The following is a 6,265-nucleotide window of genomic DNA, read 5'->3' on the forward strand; positions in this document are numbered from 1 at the left end:
TGACCTTAGCAGCTTCTGATCTCCAGCGAGTGGCATACTCGCGGAAGGTTTCTGTGGGTTTCTTCTTCAAGTTTTGGATATAGAACACATCCGGTGCATTCTCTGTGTTGAACCTGAATCTATCCATGAAATCAGACGCCATGCTTACCCAGTTTGACCACTTCTTCGGATCTTAGCTAATGTACCAAGATAAGGCGTCTCCCTTCAAGCTCCTCATGAAAAGCTTCATGCGGATCTTCTCGTCTCTTCCTACTCCGACCAGCTTGTCGCAGTATGTTCTCAAATGGACCCTTAGATCCCCTGTACCATCAAACATTTCAAACTTGGGAGGTTTGTACCCCTCGGGTAGTTCGACATCGGGCTATATGCGTAGATCTTCATAGTTTATCCCCTCAATTCCCTTACTACCTTCAATGTCTTGAATTCTGCTAGTCAACTTTTTAAGCTCTTCAACCAAATTTCTTATGAGCGAGTCCTTATCATTGGACTCGGGCATGCTTGAGATAGGCTGGGTGGAGTGTGGCACAATCTCCACGTAGATGGGGGTATTGTGTTTGGTGTGGTAGTGGTCATTTGTGGAGTTCAAAGGTTCCGGCATGAGCAGTGGAGTATTATTGGGAGTGTGGCAAGTATTGCAGTGGTGGTGAGGAGCGGGATGATTTTGTTGCTTTGGGATATTTTGTGGAGGTATGGGATTCTGAGTATTTGGGAAAGTAGCTTCTGGAGTGGTGAGGGAAAATGACAGACTTGCCAAATTCCGGACTTGATCAAGTTTTTCTTGAAATTTCAATAACTTTTGTTCTAGTTGAGATGTATTTTCCTTGGGGACCAGAGCCGCACGAGTGACCTCTACCCGTTCAGCTGAGTTGTTCGAATCTTCCATTCTTCTTTTGCTTTTGTGTCTGACAAGATTGGGAGGAGGAGTAGGCGGAGGGCCCTTGGATCTTGTAAAATATGATGATGTTGCCAGAGTTCACGAACTAACCTTTGGGGAGGGGAATAAACAAAAAGTAAAACAAAAGTGATAAGTCAGTAAGGATCATAAGAAAAAAAATGTTGCAATATTTAAACACGTAGTGTAGGAAATATAAAGCGCGTCCTAATTTTGGGGACCTTGTTGTGCCCGAGGCAGGCCTAGCGACATGTAAATTTAGCAAACTTAGAATGCTAAATGCCTCATTTCATTGATAAAAAGGTAGACGAATCCCAAAACGACGCTAAATAATAAGAAAAAGTCACTAATGGTCATTGGCCTTATTACATCTATTAAAGTGAAAATAGAAATTCCTATCTATTTGGTCTCGGAAGAACCTTCCCCAGACTTGGCATTGTTGGCTCCCTCCAACAGTTCTCCCAACTCGCGCAGTCCTAGTAGCAAGTAAGCTCTGGGCAGATGTCCACCTTCATTTCCTTCAGCAATTCGACCCTCTTCAGAAACTTCTTTTCCAGTTCCACTATGCCCCGCTCTAAATAGACCAGTCGTTTGTTGGCACTGACAACCATATCCTTCCATTCTTCAATTAGCTTTTGATTGGCTTCTTGTATTTCACGGTGCTCATTTTCACATTCCTGAATCCTCTTACGCAGTTGGTTGTTCCTGACCCGTGCCTCAACCTTTTCATCGATGATCCTGTGACCTCGAACAAACACGGGTTGACCCAGACCGTTTTGATTGTCTTCCAGCCAGCCTGAATAGTGTGGGGTACAACCGGCATGGTATCTGTTTGGTTCAATGGTGTCCTTTCCCAAGACAATTTTGCAATGCCACATATGCTGAGCCTGGCACCTGTAAAGGCTATCGTCAATCTAGCAGTCATCCCGGAAGTGACTCATCTTGTCGACCCTTAGTATAACCTTCTTCCTGCCACCCTGTCTCATAACTCGGAGAGGGACATAAGGGTAGGTCTCCCTCAAACCAATCAGTTTTAGAAATGGCGCATCCCTGGATCGAACGATGAATTCTTCAGTAGGGAACCACTCGAACATCCATTGTACTCGGACCTCAGTCAAGTTATCAAAGAGTACGACCCATTCTCTAGCATTCTCTGGTTGGGCGAACATATTGGGCATGTAATTCATTCGCTTTCGGTGATGGAAAAGCGATTTGATCGTCCCAGTCCCTTCGATGGATTTCCTGTCGGTACTCACCCCTTTGGAGATGTTCCACGAGCCATAGTTGAAGTAGCAGATTACAACCCTCAAAGTGTTTGGCCACTTGTTGACACCTTTCTATGACTCGGTATATTTCCGTAATGATCATTGGCACAAGACTGAATGGTTGTCCGTCGATTCCTTCGTTAGAGGTTCGATGACCATAGCAAGCCTGGTATGGATTCTTGCTTTCGTCATTGGAAACACTATCATCCCCAAGATACACAACATGAAGACACAGACCCTTCGATGAATATGCCCCAATGATGTAAGGGCGAACTCGTCAGGATAAGTACGGTAAGATTTGCGGTGACTGTACCTCTCGTACAAGTAGTCAAAGGGAATGTATGACTCCTTCATACATGTCAAGTCTGGATTGTTCTTTAGACCCATCATCTTGAGAAAACCTCTACCCCTGCGATTTTTCGGCATTAACAAACCCAGCGTCTCCCATGGTTTCCAGCCAGTCCTCCTATTTCCTCGAGCAATGGTGTCATCTCAATGTCCCCAAAGTGGAACACAGACCTATCACAATCCCAAAATAGAGTGGCAGCTTCTATGATTTTGTTGTTGGGTTGAATTTCCAGGAAAGAAGGTAGATTTCCCAGATATTTCCTGATAAGAGCTTGATCACTGGAATGAAGATCTTCCACCAGTTTAGCAATATCGGGTGGATGTTAGTGACCATGCCGAATCTGGGGACTTCGTGCCTCGTATTTCTGCAAGACAATGTGTTAGGCCCTTACCCCCACCAGACTCGACTACTAAATATCAATAATTGTCATGGAAGCATTTAGTTCTCCAAATAAATGCACAAAACGTGGTAGTGTCCATTTGGGTTTTGAGGAAACCCAGTGGACTTTGGACAAGGCTATCATAAAAAGTCATTATGCGGACAGCATAACTGACTCGGCTAGGTTTGACCATGATGTATGCACAATTTAAACAGAGTAGGGTTTTCTATGGGGTATTAGACTGGTACCCTTGAGCGGACAACTCAAGAGGGGAAGGCACGGAACCGTCGACTACGCCGTTGATCGACTGGTTTTACCGTAATTATACCTTTGCCGGATTTTGGGGGGTGATAATATCGGAAGGGCGCAACCACTCATTATAAGCGTTGCTATGGTATTTTGTTTGGCACGAGTGGAATATGATATTAAAAACATGCTTATACAATAATTAAAACAAGTTGTCATGTATTTGCAGGTTACAAAGCGATAATTACAACAATTCCTCATAATTTAAAACAGAAATAAAGGGAAGCAGTAAAAGAAATAAAGGAAAGAAACAAAGAAACGAGTCAGTTTTTTCAGCAGGAGAAGGAATTAAATACTTAAACGAATTAAACAAATAAAGGCACATAAGAAATGTAAAGTCACAGTAATAGCTTGAAATGGTAAAAGCCTAAAAAAAATCCCCAGCAAAGTCGCCATGCTGTCGATGCCCCCTTTTTCTCGGGAAATCGGGTTTATGATATTTGGGAGGGCAACTCGTTCCCATTTGGGAATTGGGTTTGAATTGAAGTGAAGAGTCGCCACCTTATGATTTAAGTGCAATAGGACACTAAGATGGGGTTTGATTGGATAACCAAAGATTGGGTAAGGGCTTGAAATTATTCCAAGGGGAAGGTGTTAGGCACCCCTCAGAATCCCCTAGTGTGGTTCCCGGCCAAGCTATTGGTGTGACTTTAAGGTACAAATATCATATTGACAAGTAAGGCTTCAAATAAGAGGGGATTTTCACATAAAGGTTGCAAATAGGAGTGAAAAAGAAACAAAGGAAAAGCTGAATTTTGAGAAAAAATAGTTTGAGAAATTTGAAAACAAACAAGTAAAAGAAGGGGGGGGGGTCCTAGGTTTATAAATAATATGGACCACCCCACACAACACCCGGTAACCACTTATACACGTGGTGTTATCGTGTTGTCATCATATCCATATGTACCCTTTCCCATCCTGTTAAGGTACTAAAGCGCGGAATAGTCTCGTTTACTTATTGCATGCTATTACCCGCCCCAAATCTATCAATCCCGGAGGTATTTGGGATTACCAATCCTTAAGGGAAGGTACATTGGCTTATTTATGGTTTAAAAAGGTTAAAACACTAAGGCGACAATCAAAACACATATAGCAAGTTTGGGGGAGAGCATATAAACACATAATAGGCTCAGACAAACCTCCTTAAACCAAGGAAAACACATAGTTTAGCATGTCTTACATGTACTGATTAGGGTCTGATTAAACTTAAGAGTTGAAGCAGGCTGATTCATCACATATTTTCAGATAAGAAGTCCGAATTAGACCTGCCCGCTTGTTGTAGTTAATAAAAAACTGTTGCAGTTTATAAGTTTATCCTGAGGCTTGCCTAAGTGATAGACGAAACCTTTAGGCATGACATCTACTGATTTCAGAAACATAAGAAGAAAAAAACTGATTGCAGATTGATTTAGGTAAAAGAAAGTTGTCAATAAAGAAAAACGAGCACAGGTTCTGCCATTGGTAATGCTAGTTTTAAAATTATAGACGAATGAGACGATTTAGATTTGAATTAGAACCCCTATAGGCATGTTTTCTATGTGATTGCCAACTTAAAACATAGATATAGGCATAGAAGAATGCAGAAATTCCACAACATGATACCTAAGCGTTGCGTATCTGATTACAAATTTTTGGGTTATTAAGTCCTATAAATAAGTTTGCCTAGTGAAAAGCGGGTATGCAAGATTTAGAAAAGACCTATGGCATATTCTCTACGTGCGTGTGCAGAAGCTATAGACATAATATCTACATGAAAGTGCAGAATCCCTACAGTCATGGTATCTAAATGAGAATGCAGAGTTTCTTGTAGACATGGTAGCTAAATGAGATGCAGAAATCTTATAGGCATGGTAACTACATGAAAATGCATGCGTCTTATAGGCATGGTAACTATATGAAAGTGCATAAGTCTTATAGGCATGGTAACTATATGAAAAACACTGAAATTAGAGATTCCTATAGGCAAGTTATCTACCCTTTTCATGCATAGTTAACCCTCCCTTTTCACTAGACATCCCCAAAGGTTTATTACAAAGTTTATTACAGCCCAAAGGGAATAAGGAAAGCAAAATTACATGAGAAATTAAAAGTACAACCAAGGGGAGCCTGATTCAGGCTCCTTGTCTGAAACATGCGATGAACCAACTCCAAAGATACAATTTCAAAAGCCTTTCTCTGATTTGGGGTGTGTCAAAGTTCCCTAAGAGCCTCATGGACTACGGGCAGTGCTTACACCTCTAAATACATTACCATACCAGGACAATAGTGCAGTGTGGGAGGGTCAGCCCTCAGGTGTCCAAGTTCAGAGGGAACTCAAGGTCCCAAGGCAAGGCTCACAAGAGGGGGGCAGAACTTAGGGACTAAGAGAGAGTGCAAGTGCAGGAATGGAATTCTAAAAGGGGAAAGGGAAAAGGGGAATAACTTAAAATCAGCACACATAAGAGTATAGGGGAGTGGGAATTTGCAAGAACATAAGGAGAGCAGGCTGACGGGCATACTCAGCAACGGAAGATGCTGGCATACTCTTTAACATGTTTAGAGGTTAAGACCTCAGAACTCGGTTCATGGACAACAACTCATATTGCCATGCCCTGAGTCATCACTCACAAACACATAGGGGTAATGGAGTAGGGAGCAAAGATTCATGAAAGAAACAAGCAGTAGAACATAGGCATACTAAACTAAATATCAAACTCCACAGAAAACAATAAAGTAGACATGGATACAGAAGAAAACTGTAAGTAAACACATTGGGGTGATGCTGAAACTTAAATTAGAACATACCAGTTTCAAAGAAACAAGTAGAAAAGGCAGTAGTCTTGTAAAAGCCAAAGTGCAAACAGGAAGATAGAATACTATGAGTGTGAGTTCAAGAGAGATTGTGAGATTGTGAGGTCTAAAATGTGTTAATCGTGTGTGTGTGTGTTTTGTGAAAAGAGGGGTCGTGTATTTATAGTGTGGAAGTCATGAGGAAATAAGGTAAGAAAATAATTCAAGACTGATTGTAAATCAATCACATAAGACTCCCTTTAATTAAGGGATTCAAATTCAAACGGGTATAAAAAAACTTAAGG

The sequence above is a fragment of the Nicotiana attenuata genome, unplaced genomic scaffold (genome assembly GCF_001879085.1).
Source record: "Nicotiana attenuata strain UT unplaced genomic scaffold, NIATTr2, whole genome shotgun sequence".
Lineage (NCBI taxonomy): Eukaryota > Viridiplantae > Streptophyta > Magnoliopsida > Solanales > Solanaceae > Nicotiana > Nicotiana attenuata.